Here is a 13,269-nt window from a genome sequence, read left to right as displayed (position 1 = left end):
TCATGTTGATTTATGTTTATACAGCATTATATACATACATTTAATTAATTATGCACATACAGTATATGCATGCAATGAAGAGAGCGGATACCCTTTATCCCTCACACCTCCAGGTCCTGCTCCAGTGTTATGATTCGGACACAACCCTGTGTGAGCAGTGTCCTGTCCTTCTGCACACCTTCATCATCTGCCTCAGGATCAGAGTTAAACTCTGTTAAAGGCTGCATAGATCAGGTCAGCTGGAACCGGGAACACTTCCCATAAATCCTGATGTACTCGTTACATCATAAGAAGAATGGCATCTACGCTAATATTAGTCTCTCTGTTTATCCCGAGGTTTACCGCAGTCCGCCGGATCCAGGCCGTATCCAGACCTGATGAAGGACCTGCGCCTGGACACGACGACAGCGCAGTCCTGAAGTGTCAACCAGTCTCTCCCCTGTGAAGGCCTCCTTTCCTTCCCTTCACCTCTGTACAGATAAAACGTTGTCGGGATAATTCCGGGTTTGCGTGGCTACGGGGAAGCGATAAAATTCTTTATTATAAATTTTAAGGCCAGAAAAGTAATTTGTTGAGGGTTGATTTGTAGGGAAGGACTACACGCCTGCGCACATATATTCAAACGCACATACCTATAGACTGAACTCGTAATACACGTGCACGCCATCGGCGTTCTCACGGGTTCGCGTTTTTTGAAGTTTGCGCAGAAAGAACTTAAGAGTTTTCTGTTAAAACGGTGTCGTGTTCCCCTGAGTTAATAACTAATGATCGTTGCGAGTTGCGACTGAAGTGAATCAATCAAACTAACTTTAGCTGGACAATAACTTCATTCTAGAGCTGCTATAAAGCCAAAACATTTGACTTTAATTTCCTATTATCACTGTAAAGCTGCTTTGGAACAATCTACATTGTTAAAAGCGCTATATAAATGAAGATGACATGACTTGACTTGACTCTGTAGGACTTCCAGAGACCCTGGACACCATTCATTTTCATGCTAAGTATAATTAAATCCTGCCTGGAAACGCTTTATAAGCTCATAACACTCACATAAAAGGATTTCCAGCATAAGTCACAATGTGCATTAAGGATTTACACATATTCAGTGTCCTATTTGGACCTTTTGGGAACGCTAGCTATGTAGTAACGAGGAGGTAACAACGTTTCATTTTTACAATTAATCAAGAAACTCAGCAACACAGCTGATGGTTCCTGCTCTGTGACACACAATAAAGAGTGCATAAAGTAGCAGACTTTTACATTCTCTTAGTCAAGTTTTCAGAAATGTGCATCCAACATGTTTCGTAGAGTGTTTTTAACCCTCTCCTGGTTAAACCTCTTGAATGCTTCACAAAATCCTGCTGAATGCTTTACACACACCGAAGTCATGCTGACCACGTCATCAAACTGTGACTGATGGAGAGTTTGATCTTGTTTGATCTGCAGATGCTCACATGATTCAGAAATCAGGAAGGAATAAGTATGGGAAAACTGTTTATAGATGTTTCTATAACATCTATGTAAGCATAGATGTTTACACTGAGCTCATGGATTCAACAGGATAGTAAAAGTCATTGTACCACAGACAAAGCAACATTTGCACAGTTTGAGAAGAAGTTTGTTGATCAACAAGCGAGTTTAAAACAAGTACTCTAGCACTAGTCAATTATTGATGTATGGATACATACAGTATAGTCTCCCAATGCCATGCAGATAATCAGCATCGCACAGGGTTCAGGGAGTGTGAGAGATGCGGGAGAGGGAGTGTTAGCAGTCACATGAGCACGAGACACACACCGTGTCCTGACAGAGACTGGTCTCAGACCTGAGAGCTGCTTGTGCTGTTGTAGTTCATATTGTTGGTGTAGTGTGCACAAAAAGACTTTTAAAAGTGGAAAATTAATGAGAGCTTTAAAAAAAATGAAAAACTCAAAACAGACTAGGTCACTCTGTCTCTAAACTCAAATATCTACACATCTGCAGACTGATCAGACTCTCTAATGCAGTGGTTCTCAACTCCAGTCCTCGGGACCCACTGCTCTGCAAATTTTGTATTTTTTGTATTTTGTCTCCCTTATTTAACACACCTGAACCAGATCATCAGCTCATTAGGAGAGACTCCATGAACTGAACTGAGTGTGTCAGATAAGAGAGACATACAAAATGTGCAGAGCAGTGGGTCCCGAGGACTGGAGTTGAGAACCACTGCTCTAATGCACACTGACTAGAGATGGAAACCTGGAGGATTTGTTATTCTCGGGTCCGTACACTGTCACGGGAGAATCTGTCTGACCATCACTTAATCAGAACCACTTCACACCAGACTGACAGCTGAAGCGTCAGGAATGACCAGTCAAACGTTTAGAGTTATTAAGTTGTTCTATAAATTTTAAATCTAAACAAAAAACAGAAAAATCAGTGATATTGTGACATATTATTATAATTTAAAACCGCAGTTTTCTATGGAACCTTGTTTCCGCCACAGAATAAAACATTTTAAAAGATAATTGCGACTTTTTATCTCAGAATTGCATGATAAAGTCTCAATTGCGTGTTATAAAGTCAGAATTGGGAGAAATAAACCTTTTTTTATTTATTCTGTGGCGGAAACAAGCTTACATAGTTTCTATGTGAACATATAGTTAAATGTAATTTATTCCTGTGATCAAAACTGGATTACTCCAGTCTTCAGTGTCACCAGTTGAAGAAGATGAAGATGAAGATGAAGGAGAGTTCAAAAAGGTTTCTATAAACAAAATGGCTCTCTAATGAAAACAAACTCCGGTAATCCACAACAATGAAGAGAAAGAAACAGCGTGTGTAACAGACACAAACACAGAGTGAAGGTGAGGAACTTAAATACACAGCGGAAATGAAGAGATGAAGAACAGGTGTGATGATCTGATGAGTGTCCATGGCAACTGACAAGTGGCGGGAAAATCAAACAAAGGAACACATGTGATGAATGAAAACAAACTGAAAGTGCATGAAAGTGAAACTAAAGATGAATAAGTCCACATAACTGTGACACAAATGATCCTTCAGAAATCATTCTGCAGAAATCAATCATATGCTGATTTGCTGCTCAAGAAACACTTCTGCTTATTATCAATGTTGAAAACAGTCGTGCTGATTCATCATTTTGTGGAAACTGTGATGCACTTCTATTCTAAGGTTTTGGGTAAGACAGATTTTAAAAAAAGAAGAAGAAATAAAAAAAATACTCACATTCAGCCAGGATGCATTAAATTGATAAAAAGTGACGTAAAGAGTAAAGACATTTATAATGTTACAAATGATTTCTATTTCAAAATAAATAAATAAAACACTTTTCATTTAACTTTTTATTGAACTACTGTTACAGGGTTTCCGCTTCCACAAATATTAAGCAGTAAAACAGTTTTCAACATTAATAATAATCAGAACCATTCATAATAATTAAGCACCAATAATAACTGATAAATAACTGAGCATCAAATCATCATATCAGAATGATTTCTGAAGGATCATGTGACACTGAAGACTGGAGTAATGATGCTGAAGATTCAGCTTTGATCACAGGAATAAATGACAGTTTGCTCAAGCCGGACGACTGTGAAAGAGGAGCCCAGATGAGACCAGAGGAGACCAGAGGAGTCCAGAGGAGACCAGAGGAGTCCAGATGAGACCAGAGGAGACCAGAGGAGTCCAGAGGAGACCAGAGGAGTCCAGAGGAGTCCAGAGGAGACCAGAGGAGTCCAGAGGAGACCAGAGGAGTCCAGAGGAGTCCAGAGGAGACCAGAAGAGTCCAGATGAGACCAGAGGAGTCCAGAGGAGACCAGAGGAGTCCAGATGAGACCAGAGGAGACCAGAGGAGTCCAGATGAGACCAGAGGAGACCAGAGGAGACCAGAGGAGTCCAGAGGAGACCAGAGGAGTCCAGATGAGTCCAGATGAGACCAGAGGAGTCCAGAGGAGACCAGAGGAGCCCAGATGAGACCAGAGGAGTCCAGAGGAGTCCAGAGGAGACCAGATGAGTCCAGATGAGACCAGAGGAGTCCAGAGGAGACCAGAGGAGTCCAGATGAGTTCAGATGAGTCCAGAGGAGACCAGAGGAGTCCAGAGGAGTCCAGATGAGACCAGAGGAGTCCAGAGGAGACCAGAGGAGTCCAGAGGAGACCAGAGGAGCCCAGATGAGACCAGAGGAGTCCAGAGGAGTCCAGATGAGTTCAGATGAGTCCAGATGAGACCAGAGGAGTCCAGAGGAGACCAGAGGAGACCAGAGGAGTCCAGAGGAGTCCAGATGAGTTCAGATGAGTCCAGATGAGACCAGAGGAGTCCAGAGGAGTCCAGATGAGTTCAGATGAGTCCAGATGAGACCAGAGGAGACCAGAGGAGACCAGAGGAGTCCAGAGGAGTCCAGAGGAGACCAGAGGAGTGCAGATGAGACCAGAGGAGTCCAGAGGAGACCAGAGGAGTCCAGAGGAGGAGACCAGAGGAGTCCAGATGAGACCAGAGGAGTCCAGATGAGACCAGAGGAGTCCAGAGGAGACCAGAGGAGTCCAGAGGAGACCAGAGGAGTCCAGAGGAGACCAGAGGAGACCAGAGGAGTCCAGATGAGACCAGAGGAGTCCAGAGGAGACCAGAGGAGACCAGAGGAGTCCAGAGGAGTCCAGATGAGTTCAGATGAGTCCAGATGAGACCAGAGGAGTCCAGAGGAGTCCAGATGAGTTCAGATGAGTCCAGATGAGACCAGAGGAGACCAGAGGAGACCAGAGGAGTCCAGAGGAGTCCAGAGGAGACCAGAGGAGTGCAGATGAGACCAGAGGAGTCCAGAGGAGACCAGAGGAGTCCAGAGGAGGAGACCAGAGGAGTCCAGATGAGACCAGAGGAGTCCAGAGGAGACCAGAGGAGTCCAGAGGAGACCAGAGGAGTCCAGAGGAGACCAGAGGAGACCAGAGGAGTCCAGATGAGACCAGAGGAGACCAGAGGAGTCCAGATGAGACCAGAGGAGACCAGAGGAGTCCAGATGAGACCAGAGGAGACCAGAGGAGTCCAGAGGAGTCCAGAGGAGACCAGAGGAGACCAGAGGAGTCCAGATGAGACCAGAGGAGACCAGAGGAGTCCAGAGGAGAGCAGAGGAGTCCAGATGAGACCAGAGGAGACCAGAGGAGTCCAGAGGAGACCAGAGGAGTCCAGAGGAGACCAGAGGAGTCCAGAGGAGACCAGAGGAGTCCAGAGGAGACCAGATGAGCTGAAGTCCTGCAGTAACAGCACAGAAGAAAGACTCCTGTCTGTTAGAGACTCCACTGCGACTGAAACAACACTAGAGTATGCGTGGAAAATCCTGCACTGTACTCCACTATAATAAAGGGCATTCCTCATTCTGTTTCAGTTCAGACCCCACGTGGATGAGTGAGACCCAGAGCTCAGGGTTCATCTCTAGAGTTTCACATCAGTCTCTCTGAGATGAGCAGAAGAGCGAAGCCCCGCAGTGGCCGTACGCTTATAGCACTACGGTTATAACAAGCTGTGCAATCCTCACAGAGGCTTCCTATTATCAGAGTAGATTGTGAGCATTCGAATGTTTGTGCTGATTCAGTGTCACTCCTATATTCAGGATCTGTGTGCACACGAGGCAGGACTGTGTGTGTGTGTGTGTATCTGTAAGCTCACTGATGTGTGTTTGCAGGAGGTTAATGTGAGTACCAGCGCTGGCAAACATCAGTTTCTCTGAGCTAATGCACCACAGCTGCACTCACAAAGCTCTCGACAACTGTGGCAGCGCATAAACAGGAGTGAGCTGTGGTCCGAGACAGACTGCAGGCGCCGGCGGGGGGGATTCCTACATCCGGGACCTGTCAATCACTCCTGCCCGCTCTGGGGAGCACCCCCACATACACTAGCACTAAACTATTCATCGCCTTTTAATCAGCTTGAGTTAGAAGTACCGCTGAACAACCACATACCACTTAGATTTGAAGTCATATTTGTAGGCCAGGCTTTTCTTTTTTTTTTGGTAGTATAAAAATAGTAATAGTATGTTCACACTAAAAATTCAACAAATAAAAAGTGCTCTTCAAACACCCGGATGAGGCCCTTAATGAACTGAACAAAGTGTGTGATGTTGGACACTTCATGCTCTCAACGGCCACAGCTTTCCTTCAGTAGTGTGAGGAAGAGGGAGGACAAAATAACCTTATAAAATCCATACACTAGACGGTGGGGTAAAGTGTATACTGCTTTATTTGAGACACAACTATTGGTTTTCTCCAGTAGGTTTTCAAATTTACCCTCTGCATACATTTTTTTTAAATAATAAGGAATGGCTGTGCAAAACTGAGAGCTAAGAAAGAACACCAGATCTGGTGCAAATTTGCTTTAATTGAGAGCCAAATAAAGTAAAATCTCTGTGTGCAGAGGAGACTAGCCTCATGTTGTCCAGCACGAGCATCCCTGACTGTCAAATCTTCATTATCACCTTAGCTCATCATTAGCTCATATGTTTGCATTATGGGAGTTTCTAGAATTTTGGACAGCAATTTTGGCATTACAAATGCAGTCCATACGTCACAACAAGTAAGTTATATTTTTGAATCAAACTTAAGTTGTATAAACAGTCTAAAAAGTTATCATAAAAGCGCATTTGTGCTCAACTCTGAAGCAGAGTACACAACCAATTCACAAAACTAAAACTTTACCACGCTTATGCAGTCAGTTTGGCATGCATGTGTGGATTACATGGTAAATACGAAATGATGTGTATTTGTGAAAGACAAAAGACATATGGTTAAAATTTGAAACGGTAGAGGAAAACTGTGATGATCATAACCCGCCTGCTGAAAACATGACCCACGATCCCATGAACAACAGCAGAAGGCCTGCGTCAGACTATAGCAGGAGATCAGGCCAGCGAGAGCATGGAGAGAGCAGCCGGATCAGGAGGACAAGAACTGTCTCTAGCTGACGGGAACAGGTGTGGAGAGCAGCGCAGTGACCGTCTGTTTCATTCATCTGGAGCTGCGCACTCAACAACTAATCCAGAGTTTAAGGGAAGCATGTTAATGTGCACAGGTGTGAGGTGAGCAGATGTTCAGTCCATCATGTGTGTGTGTGTGTGTGTGTGTGTGTGTGTGTGTGGGTGAAGTGGAAGGAAACGAGTGTTGTGTCTACCAGACGCATACATGTCTACTGCCCTCAAACACTCGAGGGAGAAACTTAACATTACACTTTTCATCTGTGAGGGGGAAGAGGACGAAACTCATTCTGAAGTCTGGTGGGAAGGAGTGTGATATATTATCTGAATAGTTTATTTGAAATGTTAATGTGGACACATCTATGTATGAAGCTTTGTATCTGGTTTATGGATGAAGACTAAGCCAATATCATAACATTACTCAAAATGATGAACGACTCTCTTGAGAAGAAGTACTTGAAGTACTTTGTCTTTGATTCATGTCCTTCAATGAACAATAATGTCATAGTCATGGTCATGTTTAGGTTTTGGATGAAAACATCTCACTGGACAAAACGAACCGTATCACTTAAAGATTTTTCATGTACAAGATTAGTGAGGTGTAAGAATTACACAGAAGCTCAACTGCATCATAAAGCAGACTGAGGTCATCATAGCATTGGGGTTTTGGGATAGAGTCACTGACATCACAGCCTCTTTCTCAAACTAGCCAATAAACACACACATGTGTCCCTGTCAATCAACACAAAGCTCAGTGCAACTCCAAACACTTGTCCCTTTCAGCAGGGAACAAACACACTTATGTTCATTCTTTTTCTTAGTAACAACAAGACTGATTCAATGGCACTGAACAAACACAACACAGCACATAAAACCAATCTGGATCTTTCTAGACAGTCTAGAGTTAGACTCAGATGAAGTTCATGTCTCAGTGTGACGTCTCCAGCAGACTGAGAATCGTCCACTGTTTCACAGCATGTGTGAGGAGGATGAAGCGATCCATGTGAAACTTTCTCAGCAACTTATTTTTGTCTCTCAGAAACATTGGTCAATGAAAAACCCTGTAATTATGATAGGAATAATGCTGTTTTTATAGCAAGCAGATGGAGCATCAGACCGCTTGCCTTAACAAACAGACGCGTAATATGATAATCACACAGTCAGAATCACAGCACAGTAACATATACAGATATATACAGACACTTAAAGGTAGGGTAGGCAGTTTCAGAGAGGCTAACATTAGCGAGTTAGCTTTGAAAGCATGAGATCCCACCCTCCATTCAGAGCGTCTCCAAAGCCACGCCTCCTCCAACACACACAGCCAGAGCAGAGTCTGCAGAGCGTCACGAGAGACGGCGTCAAACTACCTCATGTCTCAAAGCTAATGATTCAGTATGAATTCAAATTACTTTTAACATTAAAACAGAGACATTTTCAAATTCCAAAGCTTGTAGTAGGTTCATATTGGTAAGAATGACTTACTACAAGTGAACTTTTGACAATACTTCCCTTACAGTACACAATTATTTCAAATTACTGTAATTCACATTCGCAGCTCAGGCGAATATGCAGTGAATATCAAACCTAAAACTAACTTTACTGCGCTCCAGGAGCAGTAGCTTTCCAGTACAAATGCAAAGTTGAACCAACTTTAAACCACTTGAATGTCGTGTTTTGCGCCTGCATTTCTGGCGCTGCGCTATGAGAAGTGCACTCTTCGTTCAAGCGATCAGCACGCGATCAGCTCCGCGTCTCAGTTCACAGTGAATGAATGCAGTGAACTCTATCTGTTCATGTGCTGAGTTTAACGTGCATTTGGGAATGCAGTTACGCATTATTTTCACATTTGCATAGTTGATGATTATACAGCATTTCACTAGATTTGTACACGTTTGTAAACTTGTTTTGCTTTAATTAAATATATATATATATATATATATTATACCTTCTTGCTTAATAACAATTAACAATCACAAAAAACATACCTAAAAATGCAATTTCATTCACTTAAACTATATAAACAATCAGGATAAAAATGAAAGATTACTACATGAATTAAAATTTGATTAAAGGTTTTAAAATTAAATTAAATTTTAAATAAAAATTTGATTTGATTGACATTAAAGGTGCTCTATGTATTTTTTCTACTAAAATGAATCCTTTTTTTATTGCCTGTGTGTGAAGGGGTTGTAATCTCATATTAAAATGATCCACTTTGTGGGTTTTGCTATTACCTCTGAAAGCAAGTATTCTTATTTTTATGTGAAGGTGAAATCCGCGAAATCCAGTGACGTGACCTGCATGCGTGCTCCCGAGCCTCTCGCCTCGTCTACTGACTCTGCACTCAACAGCGACGACACTGCAACTTATAACATATGCAACTTATGACATGTCTGATAACACTAATAAACAAGTCTGGCCGGTACCCAGAGTAAAAAAAGAAAAAAAAGTAGCCTATGAGCAGGCGTGGTGTAGCTTACTAATGTAAATAAATTAAAATGTTTAATAAAAAAGCGTTGCTAACACAATTCAGTTTAAATAGTAGGCCTACATTTGGTTTAATTTGTCATTTAATGAGGTCTAATATGTATAAAATAGATCCGAAAACTTTAAGTGTGTGTTTAAGTGGTCCAGTGGCAGAACTTTTGCCAAGCGTGTCAGAGGTTCTGGGTTCTAATCCGCACTCGTATAGGTTTTTTTTTGTTTTTTTTTATCAAAACCGATTATGTTTATCAGTGGTTGTATATCAGGCAAGGACACGTTTGTGTGCATTTTGTTTTGTAATTTCACCGGAACGAATAGAGAGTCTCCACAACGGATTGAAGCGCGTGTCCGAGTGAAGACTGTGTGCGAGCCACGAGAGAACACAGTCTCCGCGCCACTGATCGCAGCGGCAATGAGCAGTTTGATCACTTTATTTAAAAAACAACACATTTCAGCGCTAGATCGCCTCTTATTTAACAAACGAACGAAATGAATGCTCTGCTAGTTAATTGAAGATGTTTTATTTATTTGTAGGCTATTGGTATATTAGTGCCGCGAGATGTTTCAGAACTGGTGGGGACAATATCGACCTTAGCAAAAAGTGGTGGGGACATGTCCCACCCGCAAATTACGCCTATGTTAAAATAACACTTGCCTGATGGGTTATGCTCATATAGACAGTAAAGGTTATCCTACTGCTAGATCGGACGTTGACGTCACTTCTGTGAGTTGAGAAAAGTCAGTAAAAGTCCTGGCAGAAAGCGAAGCATAAGGATGTAGTGTGATGAGGATCCGAGATCCCGCGAGATCCATGTTTGGCATCTTGTCCTATCTGTTAAGTCACGCTACAGTAGTCTGAAGGAAAAGGTGCTTTATTTGTAATTTAAAATAATGGAGCTGATGATTTTTAGAGACCCCCACAGGTGTATTATTTTACTGCTTTCATGGGAGCTCATCCTCTCTCTATGGGAGCTCAGCTCCCACTGGCTCCCACGTAATTCGAACCATGGTCACAGCACTGGAGAAAAGTCGTTTGCAACTTCCGGTTCACGCGGACTTTAAGAATCACCAGAACAGCTTTAGATCAGGCATAAACTTAATAAAGTTAAATAACTAGCTTCCGGCAGACGGCCGTCCGCAAGTCGGCTTATACATCGATTTACGGCTTATACAGTGATTACTTTTGTGGCGTGAGTAGCGTAAGCTTTGACGCCTCTCATGGTTCAAAAATAGGGCTGGGCAACAAACTCAAGCTCCTCTTCTATCGAAATCCTCTGACATTTTTCTTTAATCCTCTGAGCTTCCGCGTTCGTCATTACATCATGCGTCGGGTCTAGGGTAACTCTTTCGCCGTAAATCGATGCGGATGGTCAATCGATCTGTCGAAAGCAGGTAGTTTATAAAGTTTTAAATATGGATATTTTTCTTAGCCGTGTGGAGCACTTTTCTCGTGGATAGATGCACTTTTATCGGCTTCAAAATCTCATCCTCCAATCACTGCCATTATAAAGCTGGGAAGAGCCAGGATATATCTTAATATAACTCTGATTGTGTTCGTCTGAAAGAAGAAAGTCATATACACCTAGGATGACTTGAGGGTGAGTACATCATGGGGTATTTTTTTTATTTTTGAGTGAACTATCCCTTTAAGTGTGTGTTTAAATGAGAAAATGTGAAGAGAGGCTCATCATGAGTCACATGAGCATGAACAGAGGGACAGACACACACACACACACACAGCAGGGGACACACACTTTCTCTCTCTCAGGGCTACACAAGACTTTCAGCAGCATCACTGACACTGATGTGATATTGAAATGAGTTAGTGAAAGTCTGAGATAATAAACACATCAACCAAACAAGACATTAAAACACAAGCGTGTTATTATCGTATTATAAATCTTTAAGCAAGTGTGATCAACACTAACTGACACTTGAAAAATGTCAGAATATCCCTATTATTATTCCTATTCATCTAGAATTAAATCAGACCTATTTGATCTTAACGTATTTAATTAGCCTACATTAAACCCGTTTTAGTTCGCACAACAGAATACAGAATAGTAATATTTAATCTACGTTGTTAATTCGTAATGCAGTTATATATAGTGTAAAGTGATTCGCAAAAGTAAAACTCACCACTTTTAAATGAAAGTTTTCGTCCGGTCCATACACATGCGATCCGCTTAAATGAGCGTCTCTTTCGTTGAAATATTCTCACAGAAGCGCGCAAAGACTCGAATGATGAAGTGACTCTCCTTCAACTCCGCAAGAGACGCGACGCGACACAACGCAGCTTCGCCGTGACGTCACAGGGGAACAGCCAATAGGAGCTGCTGCTCTGAGTGAATGAAGGTCGCGAAAGAAGAACTCCTCATCAAACCATCCTGAATAGCACAGGTGTGGTGCTGAGTGTAGAGTGTAAATGTGTAACACTGATCCTGAGTAGCTTATCTCTGAGACCAGTAACTATTTCAGCTATACTGATCAAGATTAGCTGATATTAACTGCACTTTTGTTATCACTGTGGACAGAAGCCTGTGTTTGATTAGATGAAGTGGCGCCATCTTGAGCTCATGAAGACAATGCTCAAACAAACACCCACGGAAATCATTCAACTTTTCATTTATATTATCTTTACACCATATTTTAACGAAATAGTACCCGTTCATGATGGTGCTTGATGTTGCAAACTTGTATGTGTTATATTATGTTCATTTATAAATCATAAACACAGTTTTGTAGCACAAATTGACCACATTCACTGCGATTCTTAACTAGATCTTTTTTTCTTCTTCTTCTTTTTAATAGAAAACATACATTTACAGAGTAGCCTACATATAGGCCTAACCATACCATACATGTCAGGGGGAAACAAAAGGGGAAAAAACAAAGAAAGAAAGAAAAAAGACGTTGTTTTCCTTGCTTTTAAGTTTTTTAACTTTTGGATATTGTTTCTAAATGTATTTTAATATCAATTTTAAATTGTTCAAAATTTGCCATTTTTTCATTCCATTTGACTTTATGAAGTAGCCTAAAGGGCAAGTAGGCTATAATAATCTATCTATCTATCTATCTATCTATCTATCTATCTATCTATCTATCTATCTATCTATCTATCTATCTATCTATCTATCTATCTATCTATCTATCTATCTATCATCTATCTATCTATCATCTATCTATCTAATGTGTTACATGTAAACTAAAAATTCTCAGTTGCTTGATCATTTTTACACACTCTCTATTATGTCTTTCTCTAACACATATAGCACAGTACAATTTTTACATGTAACACATTTCTAGAAAAAATGTACTGTAAAAATACAAGTTTTGATCAACAAGCCATAGGGCCTAAACTGTAGACAATACTTACTCTTTTATACACATGTGCCAAAGCACTTACAATTTGCTTAAACCAATAAGAAATTCAAATCTGATGTGAACAAGAAATTAATTGTTCAGAGATCTGAACGTTTTGGGTAACACTTTACAATAAGGTTCATTGGTTAACATTAGTTAATGTATTTACTAACATGAACTAACAATGAGCAATACATTCATTACAGAATTTATTAATCTTTGTTAACGTTAGTTAATAAAAATAAAAATACAGCTGTTCATTGTTTGTTCATGTGAGTTCACAGTGCATTAACTAATGTTAACAAGATTTTAATTTAGATTTTAAAGTATTAGTAAATGTTGAAATTAACATTAACAAAGATTAATAAATGCTGTATAAGTGCAGTTCATTAATAGTTCATAACTAATGTAGTTAACTAATGTTAACTAATGAACCTTATTGTAAAGTGTTACCACTTATTGTTTTGA

The 13,269-nt window shown here is 41.0% G+C and overlaps 1 protein-coding gene across 1 annotated transcript in view; it reads right to left on the bottom strand.

Annotated features, from left to right (window-relative positions):
* megf10 (multiple EGF-like-domains 10) overlaps window positions 1-11,720 on the bottom strand; it is an 88,800-nt gene extending 77,080 nt beyond the window's left edge. Inside the window, exon 1 of the mRNA XM_084103593.1 lies at window positions 11,578-11,720. The gene's annotated coding sequence lies outside the window, so the exon portion shown is untranslated. The remainder of the gene's footprint in view (window positions 1-11,577) is intronic.
* Between the last annotated feature and the right edge of the window lie 1,549 nt (window positions 11,721-13,269).

This window comes from Abramis brama (genome assembly GCF_963993115.1).
Source record: "Abramis brama genome assembly, chromosome: 25".
Lineage (NCBI taxonomy): Eukaryota > Metazoa > Chordata > Actinopteri > Cypriniformes > Leuciscidae > Abramis > Abramis brama.
Note: the sequence above shows the minus strand (reverse complement) of the source record. Positions and strands in the feature narration are given on the sequence as shown.